The 24721-nt window shown below is 41.7% G+C and overlaps 1 protein-coding gene and 2 pseudogenes across 1 annotated transcript in view; 1 reads left to right on the top strand and 2 right to left on the bottom strand.

Annotated features, from left to right (window-relative positions):
- LOC138360873 (uncharacterized) overlaps window positions 1-24721 on the top strand; it is a 269650-nt gene that overhangs the window by 187649 nt on the left and 57280 nt on the right. The window lies entirely within an intron of this gene.
- On the bottom strand, window positions 11750-12538 carry LOC138360875 (cytochrome c oxidase subunit 3-like; annotated as a pseudogene).
- On the bottom strand, window positions 11750-13212 carry LOC138360877 (ATP synthase subunit a-like; annotated as a pseudogene).

Here is a 24721-nt window from a genome sequence, read left to right on the forward strand (position 1 = left end):
CCAACTTCTTCACTATTTAGTGGCTCGAGGGCCAACTTCTTCACTATTTTTGGCTCGGGGGTCCAACTTCTTAACTGTTTATTGGCTCGAGGGCCAACTTCTTCACTATTTACGGGCTCAGGGACCACACTTCTTCACTGTATATGGGCACGGGGACCAATTTCTTAACTGTTTATTAGCTCAAGGGCCAAATTCTTCACTATTTTTCGGCTCGGGGGCCAACTTCTTAACTGTTTATGGGCTCGGGGGCCAACTTCTTTACTGTTTATGGACTCGGGGGGGGGGCAACTTCTTCACTGTTTATGGGCTCGGGCTCTAAATTCTTAACTGTTTATAGGCTCGGGGGCCAACTTCTTAACTGTTTATGGGCTCGGGAGCAAACTTCTTAACTGTAAAAGGGCTTTGGGGCTAACTTCTTATTTGTTTATGGCCTCTGGGACCGTCTTTCTTAACTGTTTATTAGCACGGGGGCCAACTTCTTAACTGTTTATGGGCTTAGAGACCGTCTTCTTAATAGTTTATGGGCTCAGGGTCCAACTTCTTATCTGTTTATGGGCTCAGGGGCAAACGTTTTAACTGTTTATGGGCTCAGGGACCGTCTTCTTAACTGTTTATGGGCTCAGGGGTGAACTTCTTAACTGTTTATGATCTTGGTGGCAAACTTCTTAACATTTTATGGGCTCGGGGCCATCTTCTTAATAATTTATGGGCTCGGAAAACATATTCTTAATTGTTTAGGGGCTCGGAGCCAAATTCTTAACTATTTATGGGCTCGGGGACCATCTTCCAAACTGTTTATGGCCTCGGGGGCCAACTTCTTAACTGTTTATCAGCTCGGTGGCCAACTTCTTAATTGTTTATAGGCCCGGTGACCAACTTCTTTACAGTTTATGGACTCGGGGACCATCTTCCTAATTGTTTATGGGCTCGGGGCCACCTTCTTAACTGTTTATGGGCTTAGGGGCCAACTTCTTAACTATTTATTGGCTCAGAGCCAACTTTTTAATAGTTTTTGGAATCGGGGGCCAACTTCTTCACTGTTTATGGGCTCAGGGCCAACTTCTTAACTGTTTATTAGCTCAAGGGCCAACTTCTTAACTGTTTATGTGCTTTAGGACCCACTTCTTAACTGTTTATGGGCTCAGGGCCAACTTCATATCTGTTTATTAGCTCAAGGGCCAACATCTTAACTGTTTAAGTGCTTTGGGACCCACTTCTTAACTGTTTATGGGCTCGGGGGCCAACTTCTTAACTGTTTATAGGCTCGGGGGCCAACTTCCTAACTGTTTATTAGCTCAAGGGCCAACTTCTTAACTGTTTATGGGCTCTGGGACCGTTTTCTTAAATGTTTATGCGCTCAGGGGCCAACTTCTTAACTGTTTATGAGCTCGATTGCCAACTTCTTAACTGTTTATGGGCTCAATTGCTAACTTCTTAACTGTTTATGGGCTCGAGGACAAACTTCTTAACTGTTTATGGGCTTGGGGGCCCACTTCTTAATAGTTTATGGGCTCGGGGACCATCTTCGTAATTGTTTATTGGGATCAGGGGCCAACTTCTTAACTGTTCATGGACTCCGGGACCATTTTCTTAACTGTTTATGGGCTCGGGGGGCCAACTTCTTTACTGTTTATGGGCTCGGGGCCAACTTCCTAACTGTTTATTGGCTCGGGGGCCAACTTCTTTACTGTGTATGGGCTCGGGTGCCAGTTTCTTAACTGTTTATGTGCTCGGGGGCTACCTTCTTCACTGTTTATAGTCTCGGAGGCCAACTTCTTAACTGTTTATGGGCTCTGGGGCCATCTTCCTAATTGTTTATGGGTTCAACGGCCACCTTCTTAACTATTTATAGGCTCAAGGGCCAACTTCATAACTGTTTATTAGCTCGGGAACCAACTTCCTAACAGTTTATGGGCTCGGGGACCCCCTTCTTAACTTTTTATGGGCTAGGGGCCAACTTCCTAATTGTTTTTAGGCTCGGGGACCGTCTTTTTAACTGTTTATGGGCTCAGAGGCAAATTTGTTAACTGTTTAACTGTTCGAGGGCCAACTTCTTAACTATTTAACTGTTCGGGGGCCAACTTCTTAACTGTTTATGGGCTCAGGGCCAACTTCTTAATTGTTTAAGGGTTCAGTTGCCAATTTTTTAACAGTTTGTGGGCTCGGGAGCCAACTTCTAAAGTGTTTATTGGCTCGAGGGTCAATTTCTTTACTATTTTTGTACTCGGGAGCCAACTTCTTAATTACTTATGGGCTCGGAGGCCAACTTCTTCACTATTTTTGGGTTCGGAGGCCAACTTCCTAACTATTTATGGACTCGACGGCCAACTTCTTAAATGTTTATTGGGGCGAGGGCCAACTTCTTCACATTTTTTTGGTTCGGGGGCCAATTTCTTAACTGTTTATGGGCTCAGTTACCAACATCTTCACTATTTTGGGCTCAGGGGCCAACTTCTTAACTATTTATAGGCTCGGGGGCCAAATTCTGCACTGTTTATGGGCTCAGCGTCCAACTTGTTATATGTTTATGGGGACAGGGGCAAACTTTTTAGCTATTTATGGGTTCGGGGACCGTCTTCTTAACTGTTTATGGGATCGGGGGTCAACTTCTTAACTGTTTATGGGCTCGGTGGGAAACTTCTTAACTTTTTATGGGCTCAGGGCCATCTTCTTAATTTTTCATGGTCACTGTGGGAAACTTCTTAACTGTTGTTGGCTCGGGGGCCAACTTCTTAACTGTTTATTGGCTCAGGGACAAAGTTCTTAACTGTTTATGGGCTCGGGGCCAACTTCTTAACTGTTTATGGGCTCGGAGGCCAACTTTTTCACTATTTTGGGCTCGGGGGCCAACCTCTTAACTGTTTATGGACTCGGTTACCAACTTCTTAACTATTTACGGGCTCGGAGGCCAACTTATTCATTATTTTGGGCTCGGGGGCCTACTTCTTAACTGTTTATAAGCTCGGGGGCCTACTTCTAAACTGTATAAAGGCTTGGGTGCCAACTTCTTAATTGTTTATGGGCTCGGTGGCAAACTTCTTATCTTTTTATGGACTCGGGGCCATCTTCTTAATAGTTTATGGGCACTGGGGCCAACTTCTTAACTGTTTATGGGCTCGGGGGTCAACTTCTTAACTGATTATGGGCTCGGAGGCAAACTTCTTAACTGTTTATAGTCTCGGGGCCAACTTCTTAACTGTTTATGGGCTCGGGGGCCAACTTCTTAACTGTTTATGAGCTCGGGGCCATCTTCTTAATTCTTTATGTTGACTGGGGCCACCTTTTTAACTGTTTATTGGCTCGGGGGCCAACTTCTTAACTGTTTATGGGCTCGGGGGCCAACTTCTTAACTGTTTATGAGCTCGGGGCCATCTTCTTAATTCTTTATGTTGACTGGGGCCACCTTCTTAACTGTTTATTGGCTCGGGGGCCAACTTCTTAACTGTTTATGGGCTCGGGGGCCAACTTCTTCACTGTTTATGGGCTCGGGCCCAACTTCTTAAATGTTTATGGGCTCGGGACGCCAACTTCTTTAATGTTTATTGGTTCGGGGCCAAGTTCTTAACTGTTTAACTGTTATGGGCCCAACTTTTTCACTTTTTACGGGCTCGGGGCCAGTTTCTTCACTGTTTATGGGCTCGGGGCCAACTTCTTAACTGTTTAACTGTTTGATGGCCAACTTCTTCACTGTTTAACTGTTCGATGGCCAACTTCTTCACTGTTTATGGGCTCGAAGGCCAACTTCTTCACTGTTTATGGGCTCAGGGGGGCCAACTTCTTCACTCTTTTTGGGTTCGGGGGCCAACTTCCTAACTGTTTACGGGCTCGGAACAAACTTCTTAACTGTTTATGGGCTCGGGGACCGTCTTCTTAACTGTTTATGAGCGCAGCGGCCACCTTCCTAACTGTTTATGGGCTCGGGGGCAAACTTCTTAACTGTTTATGGGCTCGGGGGCCAACTTCTTAACTGTTTATGTGTTCGAAGGCCGACTTCTTAAACTTGTATGGGCTCGGAAAACAACTTCCTAATTGTTTTTGGGTTCTGGGAATTTTTTTTAACTATTTATAGGCTCGGGGGCCAACTTCTTAACTGTTTATCGGCTCGGTGGCCAACTTCTTAATTGTTTATGGGCTCGATTGCCAACTTCTTAACTGTTTATGGGCTCGAGGACAAACTTCTTAACTGTTTACGGGATCGGGGGCCAACTTCTTTACTGTTTATTGGCTCGGGGACCCACTTCTTAACTGTTTATGGGCTCGGGGGCCAACTTCTTAACTGTTTATGGGCTCAGGGGCCAACTTCTTAACTGTTTATGGGCTCGATTGCCAACTTCTTAACTGTTTATGGGCTCGGGGGCCAACTTCTTAACTGTTTATGGGCTCAAAGGGCCAACTTCTTAACTGTTTATGGGCTCGATTGCCAACTTCTTAACTGTTTATGGGCTCGAGGACAAACTTCTTAACTGTTTATGGGATCGGGGGCCCACTTGTTAATAGTTTATATGCTCGGGGACCATCTTCTTAATTGTTTATGGGGCTCGGGGGCCAACTTCTTGAATAAATAAATAAATAAATGTTTATTTAGGTAAGGTACATACATACAAGAGATTTTACAAAGTTTGTTGGATTAATAGTTAGAGCTAGTACATACAATGCATAAAACCACTATTTCCTAACTGTTTATGGGTTCGGGGATCATCTTCTTAAATGTTTATGGGCTCGGGGGGCCAACTTCTTTACTGTTCATGGGCTCGGGCCAACTTCTTAACTGTTTATGGGCTCGAGGGCCAACTTCTTCACTGTGTATGGGCTCGGGTGCCAACTTCTTAACTGTTTATGTGCTCGGGGGCTACCTTCTAATTTGTTTATAGACTCGGGGGCCAACTTCTTAACTGTTTTTGGCTCGAGGGCCAACTTCTTCACTATTTTTGGCTCTGGGGGGGCAACTTCTTAACTGTTTATTGGCTCGAGGGCCAACTTCTTCACTATTTAGTGGCTCGAGGGCCATTTTCTTCACTATTTTTGGCTCGGGGGTCCAACTTCTTAACTGTTTATTGGCTCGAGGGCCAACTTCTTCACTATTTACGGGCTCAGGGACCACACTTCTTCACTGTATATGGGCACGGGGACCAATTTCTTAACTGTTTATTAGCTCAAGGGCCAAATTCTTCACTATTTTTCGGCTCGGGGGCCAACTTCTTAACTGTTTATGGGCTCGGGGGCCAACTTCTTCACTGTTTATGGGCTCAGGGGGGGCAAACTTCTTCACTGTTTATGGGCTCGGGCTCTAAATTCTTAACTGTTTATAGGCTCGGGGGCCAACTTCTTAACTGTTCATGGGCTCGGGAGCAAACTTCTTAACTGTAAAAGGGCTTTGGGGCTAACTTCTTATTTGTTTATGGCCTCTGGGACCGTCTTTCTTAACTGTTTATTAGCACGGGGGCCAACTTCTTAACTGTTTATGGGCTTAGAGACCGTCTTCTTAATAGTTTATGGGCTCAGGGTCCAACTTCTTATCTGTTTATGGGCTCAGGGGTAAACGTTTTAACTGTTTATGGGCTCAGGGACCGTCTTCTTAACTGTTTATGGGCTCAGGGGTGAACTTCTTAACTGTTTATGATCTTGGTGGCAAACTTCTTAACATTTTATGGGCTCGGGGCCATCTTCTTAATAATTTATGGGCTCGGAAGACATATTCTTAATTGTTTAGGGGCTCGGAGCCAAATTCTTAACTATTTATGGGCTCGGGGACCATCTTCCAAACTGTTTATGGCCTCGGGGGCCAACTTCTTAACTGTTTATCAGCTCTTTGGCCAACTTCTTAATTGTTTATAGGCCCGGTGGCCAACTTCTTTACAGTTTATGGACTCGGGGACCATCTTCCTAATTGTTTATGGGCTCGGGGCCACCTTCTTAACTGTTTATGGGCATAGGGGCCAACTTCTTAACTATTTATTGGCTCAGAGCCAACTTTTTAATAGTTTTTGGAATCGGGGGCCAACTTCTTCACTGTTTATGGGCTCAGGGCCAACTTCTTAACTGTTTATTAGCTCAAGAGCCAACTTCTTAACTGTTTATGTGCTTTAGGAGCCACTTCTTAACTGTTTATGGGCTCAGGGCCAACTTCATAACTGTTTATTAGCTCAAGGGCCAACATCTTAACTGTTTAAGTGCTTTGGGACCCACTTCTTAACTGTTTATGGGCTCGGGGGCCAACTTCTTAACTGTTTATAGGCTCGGTGGCCAACTTCCTAACTGTTTATTAGCTCAAGGGCCAACTTCTTAACTGTTTATGGGCTCTGGGACCGTTTTCTTAAATGTTTATGCGCTCAGGGGCCAACTTCTTAACTGTTTATGAGCTCGATTGCCAACTTCTTAACTGTTTATGGGCTCAATTGCTAACTTCTTAACTGTTTATGGGCTCGAGGACAAACTTCTTAACTGTTTATGGGCTTGGGGGCCCACTTCTTAATAGTTCATGGACTCCGGGACCATTTTCTTAACTGTTTATGGGCTCGGGGGGCCAACTTCTTTACTGTTTATGGGCTCGGGGCCAACTTCCTAACTGTTTATTGGCTCGGGGGCCAACTTCTTTACTGTGTATGGGCTCGGGTGCCAGTTTCTTAACTGTTTATGTGCTCGGGGGCTACCTTCTTCACTGTTTATAGTCTCGGGGGCCAACTTCTTAACTGTTTATGGGCTCTGGGGCCATCTTCCTAATTGTTTATGGGTTCAACGGCCACCTTCTTAACTGTTTATAGGCTCAAGGGCCAACTTCATAACTGTTTATTAGCTCGGGAACCAACTTCCTTACGGTTTATGGGCTCGGGGACCCCCTTCTTAACTTTTTATGGGCTAGGGGCCAACTTCCTAATTGTTTTTAGGCTCGGGGACCGTCTTTTTAACTGTTTATGGGCTCAGAGGCAAATTTGTTAACTGTTTAACTGTTCGAGGGCCAACTTCTTAACTATTTAACTGTTCGGGGGCCAACTTCTTAACTGTTTATGGGCTCAGGGCCAACTTCTTAATTGTTTAAGGGTTCAGTTGCCAATTTTTTAACAGTTTGTGGGCTCGGGAGCCAACTTCTAAAGTGTTTATTGGCTCGAGGGTCAATTTCTTTACTATTTTTGTACTCGGGAGCCAACTTCTTAATTACTTATGGGCTCGGAGGCCAACTTCTTCACTATTTTTGGGTTCGGAGGCCAACTTCCTAACTATTTATGGGCTTGACGGCCAACTTCTTAAATGTTTATTGGGTCGAGGGCCAACTTCTTCACAATTTTTTGGTTCGGGGGGCCAATTTCTTAACTGTTTATGGGCTCGGTTACCAACATCTTCACTATTTTGGGCTCGGGGGCCAACTTCTTAACTATTTATAGGCTCGGGGGCCAAATTCTGCACTGTTTATGGGCTCAGCGTCCAACTTGTTATATGTTTATGGGGTCAGGGGCAAACTTTTTAGCTATTTATGGGTTCGGGGACCGTCTTCTTAACTGTTTATGGGATCGGGGGTCAACTTCTTAACTGTTTATGGGCTCGGTGGCAAACTTCTTAACTTTTTATGGGCTCAGGGCCATCTTCTTAATTTTTCATGGTCACTGTGGGAAACTTCTTAACTGTTGTTGGCTCGGGGGCCAACTTCTTAACTGTTTATTGGCTCAGGGACAAAGTTCTTAACTGTTTATGGGCTCGGGGGCCAACTTCTTAACTGTTTATGGGCTCGGAGGCCAACTTTTTCACTATTTTGGGCTCGGGGGCCAACTTCTTAACTGTTTATGGACTCGGTTACCAACTTCTTAACTATTTATGGGCTCGGAGGCCAACTTATTCATTATTTTGGGCTCGGGGGCCAACTTCTTAACTGTTTATAAGCTCGGGGGCCTACTTCTTAACTGTATAAGGGCTTGGGTGCCAACTTCTTAATTGTTTATGGGCTCGGTGGCAAACTTCTTATCTTTTTATGGACTCGGGGCCATCTTCTTAATAGTTTATGGGCACTGGGGCCAACTTCTTAACTGTTTATGGGCTCGGGGGTCAACTTCTTAACTGATTATGGGCTCGGAGGCAAACTTCTTAACTGTTTATAGTCTCGGGGCCAACTTCTTAACTGTTTATGGGCTCAGGGGCCAACTTCTTAACTGTTTATGAGCTCGGGGCCATCTTCTTAATTCTTTATGTTGACTGGGGCCACCTTCTTAACTGTTTATTGGCTCGGGGGCCAACTTCTTAACTGTTTATGGGCTCGGGGGCCAACTTCTTCACTGTTTATGGGCTCGGGCCCAACTTCTTAAATGTTTATGGGCTCGGGACGCCAACTTCTTTAATGTTTATTGGTTCGGGGCCAAGTTCTTAACTGTTTAACTGTTATGGGCCCAACTTTTTCACTTTTTACGGGCTCGGGGCCAGTTTCTTCACTGTTTATGGGCTCGGGGCCAACTTCTTAACTGTTTAACTGTTCGATGGCCAACTTCTTCACTGTTTATGGGCTCGTAGGCCAACTTCTTCACTGTTTATGGGCTCAGGGGGGCCAACTTCTTCACTCTTTTTGGGTTCGGGGGCCAACTTCTTAACTGTTTATGGGTTCGAAGGCCGACTTCTTAAACTTGTATGGGCTCGGAAAACAACTTCCTAATTGTTTTTGGGTTCTGGAAATTTTGTTTAACTATTTATAGGCTCGGGGGCCAACTTCCTAACTGTTTATCGGCTCGGTGGCCAACTTCTTAATTGTTTATGGGCTCGATTGCCAACTTCTTAACTGTTTATGGGCTCGAGGACAAACTTCTTAACTGTTTACGGGATCGGGGGCCAACTTCTTTACTGTTTATTGGCTCGGGGACCCACTTCTTAACTGTTTATGGGCTCGGGGGCCAACTTCTTAACTGTTTATGGGCTCAGGGGCCAACTTCTTAACTGTTTATGGGCTCGATTGCCAACTTCTTAACTGTTTATGGGCTCGGGGACCATCTTCTTAATTGTTTATGGGGCTCGGGGGCCAACTTCTTGAATAAATAAATAAATAAATGTTTATTTAGGTAAGGTACATACATACAAGAGATTTTACAAAGTTTGTTGGATTAATAGATAGAGCTAGTACATACAATGCATAAAACCACTATTTCCTAACTGTTTATGGGTTCGGGGATCATCTTCTTAAATGTTTATGGGCTCGGGGGGCCAACTTCTTTACTGTTCATGGGCTCGGGCCAACTTCTTAACTGTTTATGGGCTCGGGGGCCAACTTCTTCACTGTGTATGGGCTCGGGTGCCAACTTCTTAACTGTTTATGTGCTCGGGGGCTACCTTCTAATTTGTTTATAGACTCGGGGGCCAACTTCTTAACTGTTTTTGGCTCGAGGGCCAACTTCTTCACTATTTTTGGCTCTGGGGGGGCAACTTCTTAACTGTTTATTGGCTCGAGGGCCAACTTCTTCACTATTTAGTGGCTCGAGGGCCAACTTCTTCACTATTTTTGGCTCGGGGGGCCAACTTCTTAACTGTTTATTGGCTCGAGGGCCAACTTCTTCACTATTTACGGGCTCAGGGACCACACTTCTTCACTGTATATGGGCGCGGGGACCAATTTCTTAACTGTTTATTAGCTCGAGGGCCAAATTCTTCACTATTTTTCGGCTCGGGGGCCAACTTCTTAACTGTTTATGGGCTCGGCGGCCAACTTCTTTACTGTTTATGGGCTCGGGGGGGCCAACTTCTTCACTGTTTATGGGCTCGGGCTCTAAATTCTTAACTGTATATAGGCTCGGGGGCCAACTTCTTAACTGTTTATGGGCTCGGGAGCAAACTTCTTAACTGTAAAAGGGCTTTGGGGCTAACTTCTTATTTGTTTATGGCCTCTGGGACCGTCTTTCTTAACTGTTTATTAGCACGGGGGCCAACTTCTTAACTGTTTATGGGCTTAGAGACCGTCTTCTTAATAGTTTATGGGCTCAGGGTCCAACTTCTTATCTGTTTATGGGCTCAGGGGCAAACGTTTTAACTGTTTATGGGCTCAGGGACCGTCTTCTTAACTGTTTATGGGCTCAGAGGTGAATTTCTTAACTGTTTATGATCTTGGTGGCAAACTTCTTAACATTTTATGGGCTCGGGGCCATCTTCTTAATAATTTATGGGCTCGGAAAACATATTCTTAATTGTTTAGGGGCTCGGAGCCAAATTCTTAACTATTTATGGGCTCGGGGACCATCTTCCAAACTGTTTATGGCCTCGGGGGCCAACTTCTTAACTGTTTATCAGCTCGGTGGCCAACTTCTTAATTGTTTATGGGCCCGGTGGCCAACTTCTTTACAGTTTATGGACTCGGGGACCATCTTCCTAATTGTTTATGGGCTCGGGGCCACCTTCTTAACTGTTTATGGGCTTAGGGGCCAACTTCTTAACTATTTATTGGCTCAGAGCCAACTTTTTAATAGTTTTTGGAATCGGGGGGCCAACTTCTTCACTGTTTATGGGCTCAGGGCCAACTTCTTAACTGTTTATTAGCTCAAGGGCCAACTTCTTAACTGTTTATGTGCTTTAGGACCCACTTCTTAACTGTTTATGGGCTCAGGGCCAACTTCATAACTGTTTATTAGCTCAAGGGCCAACATCTTAACTGTTTAAGTGCTTTGGGACCCACTTTTTAACTGTTTATGGGCTGGGGGGCCAACTTCTTAACTGTTTATAGGCTCGGGGGCCAACTTTCTAACTGTTTATTAGCTCAAGGGCCAACTTCTTAACTGTTTATGGGCTCTGGGACCATTTTCTTAAATGTTTATGCGCTCAGGGGCCAACTTCTTAACTGTTTATGAGCTCGATTGCCAACTTCTTAACTGTTTATGGGCTCAATTGCTAACTTCTTAACTGTTTATGGGCTCGAGGACAAACTTCTTAACTGTTTATGGGCTTGGGGGCCCACTTCTTAATAGTTTATGGGCTCGGGGACCATCTTCGTAATTGTTTATTGGGATCGGGGGCCAACTTCTTAACTGTTCATGGACTCCGGGACCATTTTCTTAACTGTTTATGGGCTCGGGGGGCCAACTTCTTTAATCTTATTATTTTATATTAATTTTAAATAATTTAATATACACTTATCAACTTAAGAAAAAAAATTTTATAACTAAAAATGTTCCCCTTTCAGAAAGGGGGGAACATTTTTAGAAGAAACTTCTTCAACTTTACAGCGAAAATGTAATATGTTATACACCTTAAAAACAAAATAGAGGCTTATTACCAAAATTTAGGTCGAAACTAAACGCGAATCTTCGCTTTCTAATTTATAAAGTTGATCTAGCGATACCTTATGATTGCAAATCATAAATCATAATTGACTACAACTCTACTCATTTCACTCCAGCGCACCTTTCAATCACTCATAATACAAACCAACAAGTAAAATCAATAAAAATATTAACCCCGCAAATAATCAAGTAAAAATATTTGTTAACCTGATAATATAAGCCAAAGGTATTAAAAGAGTAATCTCAACATCAAAAATTAAAAAAATTACAGCTACCAAAAAAAATCGAAGAGAGAAAGGTAATCGGGCCCTTCCTTTTGGATCGAACCCACATTCAAAAGGTCTACTTTTTTCACGATCGACTACAACCTTCTTAGATAATAATGAAGCTACTAATATTACTAATATCCTTACTACTAAAGTAAATAAAACACTTGTTATTAAAATATAAATTAATTTTTCTAGACTCTAGACCTTTTGGTTGGAAGCCAAATATACATTTATACTAAAAAATTAACCCCCTCATCAGTAAATAAATACATATAAGAATAACCACACTACATCTACAAAATGTCAATATCAAGCAGCGGCCTCAAATCCAAAATGATGATAAGAAGAAAAATGACACTTATATAAACGATATAAACATACTGAAAGAAATGAAGAACCAATAATAACATGAAGCCCATGAAACCCAGTAGCCACAAAAAAAGTTGAACCATAAATAGAATCGGCAATTGAAAAAGATGCTTCCACATATTCAAAAGCCTGTAACCCTGTAAAATACAACCCTAATATAACAGTTAATATCAACCTTTGTAAAGCCTCTTTATGATTAGAATTTAAAATTGCATGATGAGATCAAGTTACCGTAGCCCCAGAAGACAATAAAATTGTAGTATTTAATAAAGGTACACCGAAAGGATTAAATGGTTGAATACCTCTAGGAGGCCAAAATCTACCAACCTCTACAACAGGAGCTAAGCTCCTGTGAAAAAATGCCCAAAAAAAAGAGAAAAAAAATAAAACTTCTGATAAAATAAATAAAATTATACCTCAACGTAATCCTCTTATCACAGCCCCAGTATGTAATCCTTGATAAGTACCTTCACGAACTACATCACGCCACCATTGAATTATAGTTAAAATTACACCTACAAATCTTAAATACAATAAATCTGCCCTAAATTGATGAAACCACTTAATTAACCCAGTAGTTAATATTATAGCTCTAATTGAACCGGTTAAAGGTCAAGGTCTTATATCCACTAAATGATAAGTATGATGTGTATGTCTTGACATTAATTTACTTCTCTAGCATATAAAGTACTTAAAATAGCAAATACATATGATTGAATAACTGCAACAGCAGACTCTAATATTAATAAAAGAATTTGCAAAATAATAAGAACCCAAAGAATTCTTAAAGGTATAGAAGAACCCATTCCCCCTAAAAGCCTTAATAATAAATGACCGGCAATTATATTAGCAGCTAATCGCACTGCTAATGTTCCAGGTCGAATAATATTCCTAATACTTTCAATTAAAACTATAAAAGGCATCAATACTCCTGGAGTACCTTGGGGCACTAAATGAGCAAATATTTCTTGAGTGTGATTAATTCAACCAAAAACTATAAAAGATAATCATAAAGGAAAAGCAAGTGATAATGTTATTGCTAAATGTCTTGAACTTGTAAATACATAAGGTAATAAGCCCAAAGAATTATTAAACACAATTAAAGTAAGTAAAGATACAAATAACACATTTAAACCAATATTTTTTACTCCTAAAATTACTTTAAATTCACCATATAACATATTAGTAAACTTTAATCATATTATAACTCAACGTGAAGGAGAAACTCAATATATAAAAGGTAAAAATAGCAAACCTAAAAAAGTAGAAATTCAATTTAAAGGAAGAGAAAAAACTCTTGAAGAAGGATCAAAAATTCTAAATAATCTTGTTATCATTTTCAAACTTTCTCAATCTCCTGATCCATTTTTCCTACCCGATCTAATTGACAATAAATTACTAAAAAATACTGTACAGCTAATACTAAAATTAAACTCAACAAAAACATAATATATAAATTTATTAAAAAAAGAGGGGATATTTGAGGCATATAAAAATATTTATTCAATTACTTAAGTCTGACAAACTTATATTATATCTATATTAACTAATTTCTATTTCATCTGAAGTAAATTACTATTTCAAGCTTAAAAGGCTTACACTTATCTTTAAGTTATCAAATGAAGATTTTAAGCACGAAGAAACTCAATCCAAAAAACTATTTACACTAACTCTTTCTACTACAATAGGTATAAAACTATGATTCGCCCCACAAATTTCTGAACATTGACCAAAAAATAAGCCAGGTCGATTGATAAAAAACCTAATTTGATTTAACCGACCAGGAATTGCATCAGCTTTTATACCTAAAGCTGGAACAGTTCAAGAATGAATAACATCAGCAGCCCTAACAAGTATACGAACTTGAGAATTTATAGGTAACACTACACGATTATCTACATCTAATAAACGAAACCCAGACTCAGAAAGATCCACCGTTCCTACTATATAAGAATCAAATTCTAAATCTAAAAAATCAGAATATTCATACCTTCAATATCACTGATGACCAATTGTTTTCAAAGTAATCCTAGGATTATTAATCTCATCTAATAAATACAAAAGTCGTAAAGAAGGAAATGCAATAAAAATTAAAATAATAGCAGGTAGAATAGTTCAAATAATCTCAACTTCCTGTCTTTCCAATAAATAACGATTAACCAAAAAATTAAAAAATAAATAAAATATAATATACCCCACAAGCGTAACAATTAAAATTAACACAACTATAGTATGATCATGAAAAAAAATTAATTGCTCTATTAATGGTGAAGCACTATCTTGAAAGCCTAAATTTCCTCATCTTGCCATTTCTAAAAGAAGAAACCTTCCTTGTAGGAGCTTAAATCCTATACATCCATCTGCCATTTTAGAATTAATTAGAAATTAATGGAATCTCAGAATAAGTATGATCAGCAGGAGGATAAGAATGCTGTCATTCTATAGAAGTAGGTATAAAAAGAGATCTAAATCTTTTTCGACTTATAATAAAAGCCTCTCAAACAATAATTACAAATCCTAACACAGCTACCAAAGAAATAATAGAACCAATTGAAGATAAAACATTTCATGTCCTATAAGCATCGGGATAATCTGAATAACGTCGAGGTATACCATTTAAACCTAAAAAATGTTGAGGAAAAAATGTTACATTTACCCCTACAAATATAGTAAAAAAATGAATTTTTAATCATTTTTGATTTAAAGATAAACCTGTAAATAAAGGGAATCAATGAACAATACCTGCAAAAATTCCAAACACGGCTCCTATGGATAAAACATAATGAAAATGAGCCACTACATAATAAGTGTCATGAAGAATAATATCAATAGAAGAATTAGCTAACACAACCCCAGTTAACCCCCCTACAGTAAATAAAAAAATAAAACCTAATACCCATAATAAAGAAGGACTATAATTTACTTGCGTTCCCTGAAGAGTTCCTAATCAACTAAAAATTTTAATACCAGTAGGAACCGCAATAATTATTGTAGCAGAAGTAAAATAAGCCCGAGTATCTACATCCATCCCTACCGTAAATATATGATGAGCTCATACTACAAAACCTAAAATACCAATAGCAATTATAGCATAAATTATACCTAATGTCCCAAAAGCCTCTTTCTTATCTGATTCTTGAACTACAATACGAGATACAATACCAAAAGCAGGTAAAATTAAAATATAAACTTCAGGATGTCCAAAAAATCAAAATAAATGCTGATATAAAATAGGATCCCCTCCACCTGCTGGATCAAAAAAAGAAGTATTTAGATTACGATCTGTTAATAATATAGTAATAGCCCCTGCCAACACAGGTAAAGATAATAATAACAAAACAGTAGTAATAAACACTGATCAGACAAATAACGGTATTCGATCCATAGTTATCCCTACTGTTCGTATATTAATAGCAGTTGTTATAAAATTTACTGAACCTAAAATAGAAGATACACCTGCTAAATGTAGAGAAAAAAATGCCTAAATCTACAGATGCTCCCGCATGAGCAATAGCAGAAGCTAAAGGAGGATAAACAGTCCACCCTGTTCCAACTCCTCTCTCAACTATACCCCTAGTTAATAATAAAGTTAAAGAAAAAGGAAGTAATCAAAACCTTATATTATTTATTCGAGGAAAAGCCATATCTGGAGCACCTAATATTAAAGGAATTAATCAATTTCCGAACCCACCAATTATAATAGGTATTACTATAAAAAAAATTATTACAAAAGCATGAGCTGTAACTACCACATTGTAGATCTGATCATCCCCAATTAATCTACCTGGTTGACCTAACTCCACCCGAATAATCATTCTTAATGAAGTTCCTACTATACCAGCTCAAGTACCAAAAACAAAATATAATGTTCCAATATCCTTATGATTTGTAGAAAAAAATCATCGTTGCGTAAATAAAATGGCCGAGCTTTAGGCGCTAAACTGTAAATTTAGATACAAGATTTTTCTTTTTTATTAGGTTTTATAGTAATAATTAAAAACGTCAAATTGCAAATTTGAAAATGTGCTAACACTAAAACTTTTAAGACCTAAAAGAAATTCTTTTTTTTACAACTTTGAAGGATGTTAGTTTAATTAACTTAAAGTCTTAATATATTATATAAATTGAAGGAACTAATATCCCAATAAAATTTGTAATTATTACTATATTCATAATTTTATTCCCTTCATAATCCTTTGTAACTCAACCCCTAAAAGGAAATACTAAAGTCAAAAAAGAAATCCTTATACGAATATAAAAATAAAGAGTTACCAACCTACATATTAAGAGTACTAATAAAGGATATAAATAATTACTAAAAATTATTTCCTGAATAATAAATCACTGTTACGAACCCGGATCCAGCGTCCGTGCCTGGAGCAGTGGCAAACACGCCATCTGTGGGTCAGCTCCCGCAACCCCCGCCAAACGAACGACGACACCTAGTGAGGACAGCGTGTACTGGCCTCGAGGACCAGTTTCCAGTCTGGTTCAGCGCTCAACACCGCCGCTCCTGACCTCTGGTGAGGTGGTGCTCCGACGACAGCGCCATCTATGGAGTGGATATGTCGGGCGTTTTTATCTGAGCCTGTGAGTGTGGTGTATTAGTGTCCCGGTTATTAATGACGTGTCTGCTTACAGAGCCGACCTGGGACCACTGTGTTGAAGGTGGAGTCAGTCTACCCGAGGCAGCCAGTCTCCATACAGTGAAGTTTGCTGCAGCTGTCGTGACGTCGTCCCCCCGGAAGAACACTGTGGTGTGTTAAGCCTGCCAGTGGAGTGGCAGTGGAAGGATTTACCCGGGACCGACGGTCGGAGACGATAATCCACTGGGGTATTGAGGACAGGAGGGTGATTGGTGATATCACACGAGACTCCTGTCTAGGGCGTACCCCTTTTATCGTTCGTGGAGTGGCCGTACCAGCCTTGGTGGCTCAGTACCTGCCAGCAGACCTGCTGGACGTGTGGTTGACGGCCTCCACGACGGTGCCCCCAGTGGACCTGTGTTGTGGCTGACCTGTGGCCAGGGTAGGCTCGGCGTTCTCCGAGGACACGTCTTGAGGCCACGAAGAAAGCACCAAGGAATCGGCACCGAAAGTGGTGTGGCACCAAAGTCTTCAGCAGAAGACTACAGTGAATAATCCCCTTGCAAAGTGTTAATACCCCTCCCCCTGTGTACTCCTTTTATATAATATTTATTTATTGGTGGTGGTCAATATATTATATTAAGTTCTTAGCCTTCTTTCCCTACTCCCTTTAAGTTACTTGCGTCACGGATCGCATCCCTTGATAGCCTCTACTGGCTTGGGGCCGGATATATATCTTCCTCTAACTACATCAGAGTAAGAACCCCGTTGCGTCCCGAGAGGGCCGTAACAATCACTTAGGAATAAACCCTAAAAAAGGAGGCAGACCTCCTAGAGAAAATAAACTCATTATACATATAACCTTAGGTATTAAAGGAAATCTACTATTAACTAAATGAGAAAAATGATAAGCCTGCTGAAAATAAAAATTTATAATAACCAAAATTGAAAGTAAACAATACACCCTAAAGTATAATACTCAACAATATTCCCTTAAAATTATAGCAAAAAATATTCAAGATATATGATTAATAGAAGAAAATGCTATAATCTTTCGTAAATATAATTGATTTAATCCCCCCATAGCCCCAACAATAGCAGATACCACAGCAGAAGTAAAAATTATAATTAAACTTCACTTATCATAAACCAAATAAGATAATAAAATTATAGGCCCCACTTTATGGGCTCGGGGCCAACTTCCTAACTGTTTATTGGCTCGGGGGCCAACTTCTTTACTGTGTATGGGCTCGGGTGCCAGTTTCTTAACTGTTTATGTGCTCGGGGGGGCTACCTTCTTCACTGTTTATAGTCTCGGGGGCCAACTTCTTAACTGTTTATGGGCTCTGGGGCCATCTTCCTAATTGTTTATGGGTTCAACGGCCACCTTCTTAACTGTTTATAGGCTCAAGGGCCAACTTCATAACTGTTTATTAGCTCGGGAACCAACTTCCTTACAGTTTATGGGCTCGGGGACCCCCTTCTTAACTTTTTATGGGCTAGGGGCCAACTTCCTAATTGTTTTTAGGCTCGGGGACCGTCTTTTTAACTGTTTATGGGCTCAGAGGCAAATTTGTTAACTGTTTAACTGTTCGAGGGCCAACTTCTTAACTATTTAACTGTTCGGGGGCCAACTTCTTAACTGATTATGGGCTCAAGGCCAACTTCTTAATTGTTTAAGGGTTCAGTTGCCAATTTTTTAACAGTTTGTGGGCTCGGGAGCCAACTTCTAAAGTGTTTATTGGCTCGAGGGTCAATTTCTTTACTATTTTTGTACTCGGGAGCCAACTTCTTAATTACTTATGGGCTCGGAGGCCAACTTCTTCACTATTTTTGGGTTCGGAGGCCAACTTCCTAACTATTTATGGGCTCGACGGCCAACTTCTTAAATGTTTATTGGGTCGAGGGCCAACTTCTTCACAATTTTTTGGTTCGGGGGCCAATTTCTTAACTGTTTATGGGCTCGGTTACCAACATCTTCACTATTTTGGGCTCGGGGGCCAACTTCTTAACTATTTATAGGCTCGGGGGCCAAATTCTGCACTGTTTATGGGCTCAGCGTCCAACTTGTTATATGTTTATGGGGTCAGGGGCAAACTTTTTAGCTATTTATGGGTTCGGGGACCGTCTTCTTAACTGTTTATGGGATCTGGGGTCAACTTCTTAACTGTTTATGGGCTCGGTGGCAAACTTCTTAACTTTTTATGGGCTCAGGGCCATCTTCTTAATTTTTCATGGTCACTGTGGGAAACTTCTTAACTGTTGTTGGCTCGGGGGCCAACTTCTTAACTGTTTATTGGCTCAGGGACAAAGTTCTTAACTGTTTATGGGCTCGGAGGCCAACTTTTTCACTATTTTGGGCTCGGGGGCCAACTTCTTAACTGTTTATGGACTCGGTTACCAACTTCTTAACTATTTATGGGCTCGGAGACCAACTTATTCATTATTTTGGGCTCGGGGGCAACTTCTTAACTGTTTATAAGCTCGGGGGCCTACTTCTTAACTGTATAAGGGCTTGGGTGCCAACTTCTTAATTGTTTATGGGCTCGGTGGCAAACTTATCTTTTTATGGACTCGGGGCCATCTTCTTAATAGTTTATGGGCACTGGGGCCAACTTCTTAACTGTTTATGGGCTCGGGGGTCAACTTCTTAACTGATTATGGGCTCGGAGCCAAACTTCTTAACTGTTTATAGTCTCGGGGCCAACTTCTTAACTGTTTATGGGCTCTGGGGCCAACTTCCTAACTGTTTATGAGCTCGAGGCCATCTTCTTAATTCTTTATGTTGACTGGGGCCACCTTCTTAACTGTTTATTGGCTCGGGGGCCAACTTCTTAACTGTTTATGGGCTCGGGGGCCAACTTCTTCACTGTTTATGGGCTCGGGCCCAACTTCTTAAATGTTTATGGGCTCGGGACGCCAACTTCTTTAATGTTTATTGGTTCGGGGCCAAGTTCTTAACTGTTTAACTGTAATGGGCCCAACTTTTTCACTTTTTACGGGCTCGGGGCCAGTTTCTTCACTGTTTATGGGCTCGGGGCCAACTTCTTAACTGTTTAACTGTTCGATGGCCAACTTCTTCACTGTTTATGGGCTCGTAGGCCAACTTCTTCACTGTTTATGGGCTCAGGGGGGCCAACTTCTTCACTCTTTTTGGGTTCGGGGGCCAACTTCTTAACTGTTTACGGGCTCGGAACAAACTTCTTAACTGTTTATGGGCTCGGGGACCGTCTTCTTAGCTGTTTATGAGCGCAGCGGCCACCTTCCTAACTGTTTATGGGCTCGGGGGCAAACTTCTTAACTGTTTATGGGCTCGGGGGCCAACTTCTTAACTGTTTATGGGTTCGAAGGCCGACTTCTTAAACTTGTATGGGCTCGGAAAACAACTTCCTAATTGTTTTTGGGTTCTGGGAATTTTTTTTAACTATTTATAGGCTCGGGGGCCAACTTCTTAACTGTTTATCGGCTCGGTGGCCAACTTCTTAATTGTTTATGGGCTCGATTGCCAACTTCTTAACTGTTTATGGGCTAGAGGACAAACTTCTTAACTGTTTACGGGATCGGGGGCCAACTTCTTTACTGTTTATTGGCTCGGGGACCCACTTCTTAACTGTTTATGGGCTCGGGGCCAACTTCTTAGCTGTTTATGGGCTCAGGGGCCAACTTCTGAACTTTTTATGGGCTCGATTGCCAACTTCTTAACTGTTTATGGGCTCGGGGGCCAACTTCTTAACTGTTTATGGGCTCAGGGGCCAACTTCTTAACTGTTTATGGGCTCGATTGCCAACTTCTTAACTGTTTATGGGCTCGAGGACAAACTTCTTAACTGGCTATGGGATCGGGGGCCCACTTGTTAATAGTTTATATGCTCGGGGACCATCTTCTTAATTGTTTATGGGGCTCGGGGGCCAACTTCTTGAATAAATAAATAAATAAATGTTTATTTAGGTAAGGTACATACATACAAGAGATTTTACAAAGTTTGTTGGATTAATAGATAGAGCTAGTACATACAATGCATAAAACCACTATTTCCTAACTGTTTATGGGTTCGGGGATCATCTTCTTAAATGTTTATTGGCTCGGGGGCCAACTTCTTAACTGTTCATGGGCTCGGGGGCCAACTTCTTCACTGTTTATGGGCTCGGGCCCAACTTCTTAAATGTTTATGGGCTCGAGACGCCAACTTCTTTAATGTTTATTGGTTCGGGGCCAAGTTCTTAACTGTTTAACTGTAATGGGCCCAACTTTTTCACTTTTTACGGGCTCGGGGCCAGTTTCTTCACTGTTTATGGGCTCGGGGCCAACTTCTTAACTGTTTAACTGTTCGATGGCCAACTTCTTCACTGTTTATGGGCTCGTAGGCCAACTTCTTCACTGTTTATGGGCTCAGGGGGGCCAACTTCTTCACTCCTTTTGGGTTCGGGGGCCAACTTCTTAACTGTTTACGGGCTCGGAACAAACTTCTTAACTGTTTATGGGCTCGGGGACCGTCTTCTTAACTGTTTATGAGCGCAGCGGCCACCTTCCTAACTGTTTATGGGCTCGGGGGCAAACTTCTTAACTGTTTATGGGCTCGGGGGCCAACTTCTTAACTGTTTATGGGTTCGAAGGCCGACTTCTTAAACTTGTATGGGCTCGGAAAACAACTTCCTAATTGTTTTTGGGTTCTGGGAATTTTGTTTAACTATTTATAGGCTCGGGGGCCAACTTCTTAACTGTTTATCGGCTCGGTGGCCAACTTCTTAATTGTTTATGGGCTCGATTGCCAACTTCTTAACTGTTTATGGGCTCGGGGGCCAACTTCTTAACTGTTTATGGGCTCAGGGGCCAACTTCTTAACTGTTTATGGGCTCGATTGCCAACTTCTTAACTGTTTATGGGCTCGAGGACAAACTTCTTAACTGTTTATGGGATCGGGGGCCCACTTGTTAATAGTTTATATGCTCGGGGACCATCTTCTTAATTGTTTATGGGGCTCGGGGGCCAACTTCTTGAATAAATAAATAAATAAATGTTTATTTAGGTAAGGTACATACATACAAGAGATTTTACAAAGTTTGTTGGATTAATAGATAGAGCTAGTACATACAATGCATAAAACCACTATTTCCTAACTGTTTATGGGTTCGGGGATCATCTTCTTAAATGTTTATGGGCTCGGGGGGCCAACTTCTTTACTGTTCATGGGCTCGGGCCAACTTCTTAACTGTTTATGGGCTCGGGGGCCAACTTCTTCACTGTGTATGGGCTCGGGTGCCAACTTCTTAACTGTTTATGTGCTCGGGGACTACCTTCTAATTTGTTTATAGACTCGGGGGCCAACTTCTTAACTGTTTTTTGGCTCGAGGGCCAACTTCTTCACTATTTTTGGCTCTGGGGGGGCAACTTCTTAACTGTTTATTGGCTCGAGGGCCAACTTCTTCACTATTTAGTGGCTCAAGGGCCAACTTCTTCACTATTTTTGGCTCGGGGGGCCAACTTCTTAACTGTTTATTGGCTCGAGGGCCAACTTCTTCACTATTTACGGGCTCAGGTACCACACTTCTTCACTGTATATGGGCGCGGGGACCAATTTCTTAACTGTTTATTAGCTCGAGGGCCAAATTCTTCACTATTTTTCGGCTCGGGGGCCAACTTCTTAACTGTTTATGGGCTCGGGGGCCAACTTCTTTACTGTTTATGGGCTCGGGGGGGGCCAACTTCTTCACTGTTTATGGGCTCGGGCTCTAAATTCTTAACTGTTTATAGGCTCGGGGGCCAACTTCTTAACTGTTTATGGGCTCGGGAGCAAACTTCTTAACTGTAAAAGGGCTTTGGGGCTAACTTCTTATTTGTTTATGGCCTCTGGGACCGTCTTTCTTAACTGTTTATTAGCACAGGGGCCAACTTCTTAACTGTTTATGGGCTTAGAGACCGTCTTCTTAATAGTTTATGGGCTCAGGGTCCAACTTCTTATCTGTTTATGGGCTCAGGGGCAAACGTTTTAACTGTTTATGGGCTCAGGGACCGTCTTCTTAATGTTTATGGGCTCAGGGGTGAACTTCTTAACTGTTTATGATCTTAGTGGCAAACTTCTTAACATTTTATGGGCTCGGGGCCATCTTCTTAATAATTTATGGGCTCGGAAAACATATTCATAATTGTTTAGGGGCTCGGAGCCAAATTCTTAACTATTTATGGGCTCAGGGACCATCTTTCAAACTGTTTATGGCCTCGGGGGCCAACTTCTTAACTGTTTATCAGCTCGGTGGCCAACTTCTTAATTGTTTATGGGCCCGGTGGCCAACTTCTTTACAGTTTATGGACTCGGGGACCATCTTCCTAATTGTTTATGGGCTCGGGGCCACCTTCCTAACTGTTTATGGGCTTAGGGGCCAACTTCTTAACTATTTATTGGCTCAGAGCCAACTTTTTAATAGTTTTTGGAATCGGGGGCCAACTTCTTCACTGTTTATGGGCTCAGGGCCAACTTCTTAACTGTTTATTAGCTCAAGGGCCAACTTCTTAACTGTTTATGTGCTTTAGGACCCACTTCTTAACTGTTTATGGGCTCAGGGCCAACTTCATAACTGTTTATTAGCTCAAGGGCCAACATCTTAACTGTTTAAGTGCTTTGGGACCCACTTCTTAACTGTTTATGGGCTCGGGGGGCCAACTTCTTAACTGTTTATAGGCTCGGGGGCCAACTTCCTAACTGTTTATTAGCTCAAGGGCCAGCTTCTTAACTGTTTATGGGCTCTGGGACCGTTTTCTTAAATGTTTATGCGCTCAGGGGCCAACTTCTTAACTGTTTATGAGCTCGATTGCCAACTTCTTAACTGTTTATGGGCTCAATTGCTAACTTCTTAACTGTTTATGGGCTCGAGGACAAACTTCTTAACTGTTTATGGGCTTGGGGGCCCACTTCTTAATAGTTTATGGGCTCGGGGACCATCTTCGTAATTGTTTATTGGGATCGGGGGCCAACTTCTTAACTGTTCATGGACTCAAGGACCATTTTCTTAACTGTTTATGGGCTCGGGGGCCAACTTCTTTACTATTTATGGGCTCGGGGTCAACTTCCTAACTGTTTATTGGCTCGGGGGCCAACTTCTTTACTGTGTATGGGCTCGGGTGCCAGCTTCTTAACTGTTTATGTGCTCGGGGGCTACCTTCTTCACTGTTTATAGTCTCGGGGGCCAACTTCTTAACTGTTTATGGGCACGGGGGCCATCTTCCTAATTGTTTATGGGTTCAGGGGCCACCTTCTTAACTATTTATAGGCTCAAGGGCCAACTTCATAACTGTTTATTAGCTCGGGAACCAACTTCCTTACAGTTTATGGGCTCGCGGACCCCCTTTTTAAATTTTTATGGGCTAGGGGCCAACTTCCTAATTGTTTTTAGGCTCGGGGACCGTCTTGTTAACTGTTTATGGGCTCAGGGGCAAATTTGTTAACTGTTTAACTGTTCGAGGGCCAACTTCTTAACTGTTTAACTGTTCGGGGGCCAACTTCTTAACTGTTTATGGGCTCGGGGCCAACTTCTTAATTGTTTAAGGGTTCAGGGGCCAACTTTTTAACAGTTTGTGGGCTCGGGAGCCAACTTCTAAAGTGTTTATTGGCTCGAGGGTCAATTTTTTTACTATTTTTGTACTCGGGAGCCAACTTCTTAATTACTTATGGGCTCGGAGGCCAACTTCTTCACTATTTTTGGGTTCGGAGGCCAACTTCCTAACTATTTATGGGCTCGACGGCCAACTTCTTAAATGTTTATTGGGTCGAGGGCCAACTTCTTCACAATTTTTTGGTTCGGGGGCCAATTTCTTAACTGTTTATGGGCTCGTTTACCAACATCTTCACTATTTTGGGCTCGGGGGCCAACTTCTTAACTATTTATGGGCTCGGGGGCCAAATTCTGCACTGTTTATGGGCTCAGCGTCCAACTTGTTATATGTTTATGGGGTCAGGGGCAAACTTTTTAGCTATTTATGGGTTCGGGGACCGTCTTCTTAACTGTTTATGGGATCGGGGGTCAACTTCTTAACTGTTTATGGGCTCGGTGGCAAACTTCTTAACTTTTTATGGGCTCAGGGCCATCTTCTTAATTTTTCATGGTCACTGTGGGAAACTTCTTAAATGTTGTTGGCTCGGGGGCCAACTTCTTAATTGTTTATTGGCTCAGGGACAAAGTTCTTAACTGTTTATGGGCTCGGGGCCAACTTCTTAACTGTTTATGGGCTCGGAGGCCAACTTTTTCACTATTTTGGGCTCGGGGGC

Source organism: Procambarus clarkii, unplaced genomic scaffold (genome assembly GCF_040958095.1).
Source record: "Procambarus clarkii isolate CNS0578487 unplaced genomic scaffold, FALCON_Pclarkii_2.0 HiC_scaffold_125, whole genome shotgun sequence".
In the NCBI taxonomy this organism is placed as follows: Eukaryota; Metazoa; Arthropoda; class Malacostraca; order Decapoda; family Cambaridae; genus Procambarus; species Procambarus clarkii.